This window comes from Antechinus flavipes, chromosome 1 (genome assembly GCF_016432865.1).
Source record: "Antechinus flavipes isolate AdamAnt ecotype Samford, QLD, Australia chromosome 1, AdamAnt_v2, whole genome shotgun sequence".
NCBI lineage: Eukaryota > Metazoa > Chordata > Mammalia > Dasyuromorphia > Dasyuridae > Antechinus > Antechinus flavipes.
In genome coordinates, this window is record NC_067398.1 from 220852958 (window position 1) to 220864097 (window position 11140).

Genomic DNA, 11140 nt, shown 5'->3' on the forward strand with positions numbered 1-11140 from the left:
TATAATCAGATGAGGATTGGGAAGAATTTATCTTAAACTACTTCAATTTCTCATGATTAAGGTTATACTTTCCAAATGATATATTTATATTCTAAATGTATTACCCCAGTGTTTAATTTATGCAGCACTGTCCTCACCAGTTTCACACCATATCACCCTGCAATTAAAAAATTATAGAACTACATTCAATTCGTTTTGTCATGGTAGGTTAAAAATAGACATGAGAACCTAAATGTTTTATAGACAAATTACAGTCCATGTAAAAGTACTTCATTGGTAAATTCAACTCCAATGTGATTTTCAAAAGATTCAGCTAAAAGTAACAAAAGCAATCTCACACATGATTCACAAACCGTATTCTCCTAAGGTCTAGTCATCATCTCCTTAGTTATAAACAAATATTTTTAAATGGATTTAATCTTTTTAGGTTAGAGAATTAATTCCTAGAAAAGACTTTGGAAATGAGCTCAATCAAAAATTTCATTTTACATATAACAGGCCATGGGAGGCAGGTGCTGATGTCCCTAAAGTCAAATCCCTTTGCCATAATTTTGTGCTAAGGAGATAACTTTCTCCAAGTTCTGTTGGAGAGGGGACAATTGAAAAGTGGTGGTAAAGATAGTGGAAGGGAGAACAGAAAACTTTAAGTGCCCACTATAAGCTAGATCCTGTGTTAAGAATATTATAACTATGATATCATTTGATCATTCTAGGTTTTTTTTACAATTGAAGAAAGTGAAAGAGCTTAAGTAACTTGCCTATGGTTGTAGATAGTAATTATCTGGATCTAGATTTAAAGTCAGGTCTTGGCTCTGGGTTTAGTGCTCAATTCACTGTACCATCTAGCTGCCCGAAATCATAAGAGAGCAGATTCTATTTAAGTGTCTATTTCAACAACCAGATAGGAGAGATGGAGAAAGGACTAAAAGATGTGGGACCACTCAGAGCCGAGGCAGAATGGTGGATGTTGAGAATAAAACTGATGAAATAGCTTCCCAACTATTACTTTAGCTGAATTCTAACTGAGAACCCACATATTATTCTCCCCCCCTTTAATCAGTCTTATGTTTTCAGTTTCCCTATATTTTCACAAAAGAAACCAAGGTACATTCATTTTTTATGAGTGTCCTAAAGGGTATTAAAAACAGCTTATGAGCATTATAGTCTCTCAAGAAATTCAGATAGGCAGATGCTCTTTCTAAATGCCAGGGGTTTCCCCTAGATGAGATTCAAGTTGAATACAAATGATATTATTGATACATATATTAGAAAACTTCCCCAGAGCAAAGCAAAAATAAAGAGGAATTCAGACTCAAAACTAGACCAAAGATGAGCCAATAATGTTATTATGGGAGGAAGTTTAGCAAGTAGAAGAGAGAGAATGTGCCTCAGAGACAGTGAGTGGTATTAAGTTTCCATCCAGTGAATTCTCCATCCAGTGCTCTGAATCAAAACTTTGTTTGCACACCGATATAAAGTCACCTCTCTTTGTAATATGATTAAACTAGAGGTTCCAAAGTGTTATATAAGAGTGACAGATTGACTTGGATTTAAGTTCTGCTTCAGACATAATGACTGCACGATTCTGGAAAAGTCATTTAACCTCTTCTATACATTGTTTGAAGAGTTCTCTGAAACAATAAGATCATTAATATAGACTCCAAGCCAAATTTATCAGGGGATAATGTAGGGAACAGTAGATTTGACTTCATAAAAGAATATGTCCAAATCTTGCTTCTCAAAGATTATAAGATATGAATGCATATGTGTTCATACTTGCATATGTATGCATATTACTTTTATAGTATTATGATAATTTAAAAATATATATTTAGAGAAATTTCCTTTAAATTCTTTATAAAGTTAGCTTTTAAGATAAATAATTTTGAGAGAGGAAAATATGTTTGACTTAAAGCTTTGTTATTTTTCCTCTCCTCCTTGTTTTTATATTCTCATATATATATAATTTGTGAGTATAAACATGTGTATAATATAATGTACACATGTTTATATGTTAATATAACCATGCATATGTGTGCCTGTATAATATATAAATATACATGTGTATGAAAGAATATATATACATACACACAGACACACATTATATATAATATATATATATATACATATACATATATACATACATATAATATAATATACATATATATACATATACATATATACATACATATAATATAATATACATATATATATATATATGTAATGTGTGTGAGGCTTACATAGCTTTTAAGTTTTGAGGCAGAATATGTACCCAAGTCTTGCTAGCTCTACACTCAAATCTCTATCTACTATATTATGTTCACATGGGATATCATAGAAGGAATTCTCAGTATGTTTCATATTGGACTAGATAACTTTTGAGTTCCCCTTTTACTGTGAAATTCTATGATCCTGTTTGCATCAGAATCCTTTCTTTTTTGTATAGAACATTTTCTAAACATGGATTCTGTTATCAAAGCATTATTTTTGCCGACAACTACACAATTATGGACACAAGCTTGCTAATTAGCCAGCTATCTGTGAATCTTGAGTATACCTCATCTGCAGTGAAATGTCTGCTTATGCATTTTTCTGTGTATGGAAAATCATCACATGTGCCTAATTGTGCCTGAGAAGTGGAAGCCCAATTAAAGCCAGACTAAAAACTCTAAAATATGAGCATCCCTACAGTCTAAGGAAACAAGCAGCAGTGATGTTCTTTATGAACATCCCCTGATGAAACAAACAGCCTTTCTACTGGAGTACTTCCTGGTGGGGATCCAAGAAAAGGCTGTGGAATATATAGGAGATTAAGGAGATTAAAGAGATAGTTTGCTTTTACCATCCAACTGAGTTCACTAAATACCAAATACAGGCTTCTGTTAGGCATTTGACAGCTTTATTTTACCTGTGAGAGACAAAATGAGTGACACAATTTACAGAATCACAGAATCTGAAAGTTTAAAGTGATGTCAGAAGCCATCTTGTTCAATTCATGCTGAATAAGAATCTTCACCATAGCATATCAGACAACTGGTCAACTCCCTTGTATGAGTATTCAACCAAATATAATAGCTTTACTTGAATTTCTCATTAAATAATAGGCTTTATTTATTCCCAAATAATCTTAGTGAAACTGTTATTTACAGCTATTTGCTTTGAGAGAAAAAAATATGAAGAAACTAGGCAGACAACAAAGGTAGCTTTCTATAGTGTGTTAAGAATGAAAAACCCAGTTGTATGAATGAAGATTCCCAAGATCACATTTCTCTTCCATATTTTTTTATGTCATTAGCTTGGCTTACTAGAAAAACACATGAAATATAGATATAAATAGCATTTCATTATTTTATTTACTAATAACCTTAAATTATTTTAATAGAATCTCAATATAATTCAGATTGATAGATGCATATCATTAACGTTAAAAGTAAACTTTAAAAAGACATTCCTCTAAAAACCTAAGTAGTCTTTGTAAAGCCAAGTTTATTCCTGCCCTTCACACACACACACACACACATACCATCATATCAAATACAGGGGAAAACAACAGCAATATAAATTAGGAGAAATAGGAGATCTGTATAAGGTAATACTCAGAAAGAGAATGTAAGGACTAAAAAGATTAGCAAGTAAACAAAGTTCACAAAGACAAAGCTAAGTGTAGAAAATAAGGAAATATTTCTGCAAGAAAAAAATACCCCACCAAGTGAGAATAAAACAATACACTATAAAAAGTTGTTATGAGAATTAAATTCAGTAATATTTTTAAATAATTTAGCAAAGTGCCTGACACACAATAAGCATTATATAAACATTTAGTTTGCTTCTTTTGCAAAAACTCCTTCTATAATAGAGTAATAGATAATTTTAAGACAGATAGCAGAAAGAAATTAGAGCTCTTAAAGAAGAATTTTAACAGAAAATGCAGGACATCAAAAAGGAGAATAATATCCTCAGGTTAATAATAACTTACAAAGCAAATATTATAACAATAGATACAGAAAAACCATTATGTTAATAAAATCGACTCATATTCCTGAAAAAAAAAATTGAGTAATTTAAAACAAGAATCATAAGAAGAAATATAAAATTGAATTCAACCTAAAATTTTTTTTAAATATAAAGAATTATGTGGAAGTTAACATATGAAGAGACATGGGAATTATGTGTATATAATAAATCGCTTTCCTAGAAATCAAAGAGAAACAAAAAATTGTAAGATATTTGGTATTCATGTCTATGTCACCTGGTATTAAAATAATATACAAATTATCTTAAAGATATAATACCACTTCAAATAAATCATCAAGGTTTAATATATAAAATTAGATATAATCAATTTAGAAATATTTATTGAGATTTTGCAATGTGCCAGGTAGTGTGCTATGTAATGAGAATGCAAAAAAAAAAAAAGAAAGAAAGAAAGAAAGAAAGAAAGAAAGAAAGAAAGAAAGAAAGAAACAATGGATAAACAGTACTTACTCTGAGGAAACTTCTGTTTCATCAGGGGAGACAACACATACATAGGGGAAAAAAAGTATAAATAACATATAGATGGACAAAGATATAAAATAAATATAAGATAGTGAGGAAAACAAGGCACTAGTTGTTCAGGGGATCAAGCAAGTCTTCATGTGGTGATGTGTGAGCTGCATTTTGAAAGAAAAGAGGAATTCTAGAATATGAAAAAGAGGAAGTAGTATCGGTAAAGCAAAAAAAAAAAATAAGAGATGAGAATGGTCTGTATAAAAAGAGGGACAATTTGACTATGTTATGCCATATAGTATATGGAAAGGGGAATAATATTTTTTTAAATCTGCATAATTTGTCATATTTTAAAAATAAAAGTAAAATGTGTGCTCAATGAATGATGAATGACAAGACAAAATATGAAAAATGGTTATAATAGAATAATGTGCTGCATAAAGAACAACAAATATAACAAATTTAGAGAAATAAGGGAAGACAAGAAATTTTGCTGAATAAACAGGGTCTGTGGAACAATTTGTGCGATCACTACTCATATGACAGAATTAAAAGCCAAGAAAATCCAAGTTCACAGGATAAATTCAAAGGTTAATGTTGATACATAGTATTAAATTATTCATCAGTCCTTTCTGATAGCAATAAGTATACAAGTAAAAATATTACTATTACCAGTTGAATCACTATTAAAAAGTTTTGGTGCAGTGTTTCTACTGGGATTAAATCTCAAAGAGATCTTAAAGGATAGAAAGGGACCCACATATGCAAAAATGTTTGTGGCAGCCCTTTTTGTTGAGGCTAGAAACTGGAAACTGATTGGATGCCCATCAATTGGAAAATGGCTGAATAAATTATGTTATATAAATGTTATGGAATATTATTGTTCTGTAAGAAACGAACAGCAGAATGATTTCAGAGAGACCTGGAGAGACTTACATGAATTGATTCTAAGTGAAATGAGCAGAACCAGATCATTATACATGGCAAGAACAAGACTATACCATGATCAATTCTGATGGACATGGCTATCTTCAACAATAGATGATTCAAACAAGTTCTAATTGTTCAGTGATGAAGAGAGCCATCTACACTCAGAGAGAGGACCATGAGAACAGAGTGTGGAACACAGCATAGCATTTAGCATTTTCAGTCTCTCTGTTGTTGTTTGCTTGCATTATGTTTTCTTTCACAATTTTTTTTCTTCCTTTTTGATCTGATTTTTCTTGTTCAGCAAGGTAACTGTAAAGATATATATAGTATATATATAGATATATAGATATATATAGATATATATATATATACACATATATTGAATTTAGCATATTTACTGTATTAGACTACCTGCCATCTAGGGGAGGGGGTGAGGAGAAGGAGGGGAAATATTGGAAGAGAAGGTTTTTGCAAGGGTCAATGTTGAAAAATTATCCATGCATATGTTTTGTAAATAAAAAGCTTTAATAAAAGAAAAATAAAGTAAAAATAAATAAATAAATAAACTAACAAACAAATATATATATATATATGTATATATATATTTGCTGAATTATTTGAAAGGAATCCATTTCTGGGGTGTTTTTTTTTAAACTCTTCAAACATATCTGTTGTTTCATTGTAAAATGTATCAATAAAATAAAATGAATAAGCAGCATTTTAGTATACTTCTATTTAACAGATGTTTTGGCATCAAATTCTGTTGACTATTAGTGTAAATTTTTTGAATCATTTTATAGTATAAATTCTTTTTGTGTTCCATAAAACGTCAAAACCATGAGGCTAAGTGTTTAAAATGGTTAGTCTACTTCTGGCTCTTTTAATTGATTTCTCTGCAGAGTTTTAGTTGAATGTAGTCTCATTAATACCCAGCTGCCTGGTATGTTTCAAACTATCAAAGTTATATACTAAAACTCCCACTGAGAAAAGATTTTTGCTTAAATGTAAAGGATATTGTCACCAAGGACAACACGGTGGGCACAGAATCACCATACTATTTGCCATTGCATTTACTTTCCTTGTAAACTGGATTTTTGTACTACCTTTTACAAAGTTGACTCAACTGATAGCATCAGGAGGGTTAAATGCCAGAAATTATAGAAAACAAATAAAATATGTTAAAGAAAAAATTTGTGGTTCACATTCATATTGCACTTCAAAATTTATAAAGTACTTTCCTTAGCTTTGAAACAAGAATGATGTAAGTGCCTCTATTTTATAGATAAACTGCAATTCAGAAAAGTGATTACTTGTTCATGACTATATATCTAGAAAATGCTAGGGTTAGGATTTGAATACTTTCCTAATTTAGTCTTTTCCATAATGTTGGAATCCTTACAAACTGCTAACTGATTAGAGTTGATCTAATCTTACAAGAAGATGTTTTGGGCAGAACCCGAAACAAGGTACTAAGTAGGACTAATTAATACAAGACTTGTGTTTACACCTTTACTCATTGGAGTTCACAAGTATGCCAGCTTCACAAAGTAAACTTTGTACCTTTATGAGTTCACACCTCCCTTGAAGCTCTTTGGGCCAGAGAGCACTATGGGAGAGAACCCATAATCCCTCTCTCTCACATCCCACAATTCCTCCCTCTTGGATAAAAGAAACAGACAGAGGCTCTCGGTCAGATTTCAGTGGAGTTACGCCAGAAGCCCTCTCTCCGAGGCAAGGCAAGAGAGAATATATATTCCACTTGGCTGGCTGGTCACAGAAGAGAGTTCAGCTGCATTGGAGAGGAGTTGGTGGCTGGGCTCCTGCACGCCCCCCACTGAGACCAAGCTGGTCTGAAAGACTCACCAGAAAGCTAGCCGAGCCCCAAGTGAAGGAGACAAGAGATTCATTCCATCTCTGTGTTGGTTGGAGGCTGAAGAAAGCAGAGGCAGAGGCTGAAGGACAGAACCTTTGGATTTGGAGACATCCGGAGGGCTCTAAGATAAACCGGCTGTGTTTTGAGAAGAACAAGAACTCCAACATTTGAACTCCAACACCATAACATCATACTTTTTCTGGACCTACTTTGGACATTAATTTTTCTTAAATTGTTATTTCCATTTTCATTTCTCTCCTCTCTCACATGTTCTCTCTCTGTTTAAAAATCTTTCACTTTTCCATTTCTTTGTCAAAAGGAGACTGCTTTAATTATTATGCATGTTTTCTTTCCTTAATCCCTGAGGAACTTAAATATGACTTTAGATATTTGATAAATTTACTTGAGTCCCATGAAGAATGATAGGTGACAGTTAATAATCAAGTGTCAAATTTTGTAGTTATCAACTATAAATGGTATTGGATTTGGGAGACCAAAAAATAATAAAGTATTGATTTGTACAATAGAATGTGACATTGCTTTGCATATCTACTATCGATATTGTTTCTACCTTTTATGAAAAAGCTTCTATATCCTAAAGTAATATATCTGGGTAAATGAAGGTTTATCAATTGCCTCCTATATTCCTCTCTTTTCCTATCATCCTTATCTTCACCTAAATTAACAAAAATACTATAACCTGTGAATTACAATATACATTCTTTAGAGACACAATGTCTGGGAGTTTCTTCAGAGTCTTTTGAGGACTTTCTGAGGTGAAAAAGATTATATAGATCATATTCTAAGAAGTCTGCTGTATATTATGGTTTTGCATAGTTTTTCAAGTTATAGGACAGAGCAAGTATATGAATGGTAAAAGTCAGACAGTGGCTGGAACCTTGCTACTGGTCAAAACATAAAAGAAACAAATAAATTTAGTTATTTCATGCATATTCAAAGCCCTTCATATTCAAAATTCCAAATCCAGAATTAAATTATTGAAATAACCCTGCTTCCATGAAATGTATGCTTAAGTACATTTATTCTTAGGCATATCTAGGCTTTAAAAAAAAGAAAATTGGAAACAGACTATATGGGTTTAATATTTCTGCTTTTACTTTCTTAAGTAGCAATAAGCATGACCAGTGATGTTAGAAGAGAACAGGAAAAACCATTATTAGTAAATGAAAAACAATTTCCACTTAATCTCTTAAAAGGAATCTTAGACAGATAGTTTCCTGAACACAGAGACATTAGAAATCAGTGATAAGGATATCAATATTTTATTTCCAACTCCAAGAAATATTACTATAGATACATAGTCAACACAAATATTCAGTCAAATTGTAGAAAATGTTTAAAAGGAAAGCTTTAAATATGTTTTAACAAAAGAAATGGCTGCTTAAAAAACCCTTTAGGTGGAGTTTTGGGGATTTAAAACTTAAATATTGCTCAACAAAGATTTGTTCATATTAACTAATCATAAGTTACTATAGTTTAACCTAAAATTAAAGAGATAGTATCTTGAAATGCAAGATATGCTGGATTCTCAGGTCTTCTAATCATTACTTATGAAAAGTGACTTAAAGCTTGAATGGTTTGATGCCAAGCATTTAGATATATTTGCAAGGATGGGATTGGAATAAAAATTAAAAATAAGAAAGAAAGACAATATTTCTTTAATTTTCCTGTTTTCTTTTTGCCAGAGAAATCCAGCTACTTTATTAGTAAAGGGAACTTTGTAATCATTTCCATGCAGGTCCTATGGGATTTCCTTAGCAGATTCATTAAGATAGTCTGGGGAGGACAACATATTTATAAGGGATTAAAAAGAAGAATTACAATCATTTTTTGAAAAATGTTCAACTTTGGGGGCAGAAATTTCCAACTAAGATTTGATATTTATCTTTTAAACCACTACTATAAAGATTCACAATCCTCATTACTCTAATACCCCTATACAATACTCATGACTTACATACAACATCAGCTTAGTGTGAATTTTGGTCTCAGAGCTTTTAATAGAGTTTGCCATCTATGAGAGAAGGAAATGTGTTTATTCAAAAATCATTACAAAAATAATATTTCTTGAACCCTCAGAAGCAAAGGATGAAGAGACATTCTAAAATGTATTTAAATATATAAATAAATGAATCATTTTTTTAATAAACACATTAAATAATAAATGAATTGTTAATTGAATAAATAAAGAGCTAAATGAGTTTTTGATGAATGAATTCATGGATAAATAAGTAGAAAAATATTTAAATAAATACTGCTATTTCCATTATCAAGATAAATCCTTTTTGTAGCACTTGTCATGTTGGCCACATTACTTAGCCACATAACTCCTGAGAGACCGAGAAGTGACTTTTTCTGCAATTGTACAACAGGAGTGTGTTCAATTGCAGAATCACAGATTTAAAATTAAAGTGGCCTTTCTAAGACATCTAATCAGTAATTCAGTAAATTCAAAATCATTTTTAATCATCTATCAAGTATTCATTACATAATGAAAGATCAATGAATGTCACAACTTTCAAGAAATTCACAGTTTAATGGGCGAAGAAGGGAGAATATGCAGACAACTATGTACAAACAAGCTATATACAGAATAAATTGAACAGAGGAAAGAGCTAGAATTAAGGGAAATAAAAAATGGTTTCCTATAGAAAGTAGAATTTTAAATGGAATTTGAAGGAAGCTAAGGAAATTAGGTGACAAAGATGAGGATAGAGAGCATAATAAGAGTCCAAAAGTTTATACAAAGAAATGTACAAAATCAAGAAATGGAAGGAGCTACAAGGAGGAAAGTTTTACTCTGTATCTCAGAATAAATGGAAACAAATCATAAGAAGACTAGAAAGGTAGGAGTGGGTCAAGTAATGAAGAGTTTTAAAAGATAAATGGGGCTTTATATTTGATCTTGAATGCTGGAGAGGTGATAGGGGTTATTGTAGTTTATTATAGCTGAGATGATATGGTCAGAACCATGCTTTAATAAAATCACTTGGGAAGTTGAGAGGAGGATAAAATAAACTAGGAAAATATGTGGGGAATTGTAATATTCTTCTCTAAATATAATATTTTCTGGGAGCAGTTTTCTAGGGGGACTTCTGGAGGCAGCCTTAGTTTCAGCTCAGTATAATCACCCCGAATGCAGCCAGGGGTTAAAGTTCAAATCCTATATTATTTCCTTCATAGTCTTGTCTCTTTTCCTGGGGCCAGGTTAGCTTTCTTAGAGACCTATCTCTCTCCTTGGTTCTGAGAGCTCCTGCCTCTAGTCCTTTGCCTCTGCCAGCTTCAATTTCCAGTCAGCACAAAGGTAAAAGATGGAATGAATCTGTCTCCTCCTCCCAGAGCTTCTAGTAGGCTTCTCTGTCTGTTCCTGAGAGCTTCTTGCTTATATGCTGTACACTGAGTATATATCAATCATTATATCACTAAGAAACCATTATTTGTTGTAGGAATAAATCAATGCTAAATTAAATTTAACCATTGTCTACTCAATTCCACTTAGTACCTTGTTTCAAGCTCTGGTCCATAACATCTCCTTATAGGATCAGATCAATCATACTGAACCATGCTAAATTAGATAATTATTGTCTCTACCAATTCCAGTGACTTAGCATCTTGTAAGAATCCTAACAGGGAACCAAAGACCTTTTCTTAATGCTCATCCTTCTTGAACTTTCTTTGAATTTTGACACTATCAAACATGTTGTTGTTTTTTTTCTTGATATTTATTTTTTTCTAGGTTTCTAAGAGTATGGTCATCATGGTTCTCCTCATACCTATGTGACCAATGGTTCTCAGTCTTCTTTGCTGAATCCTTGTCAAAAACATGTT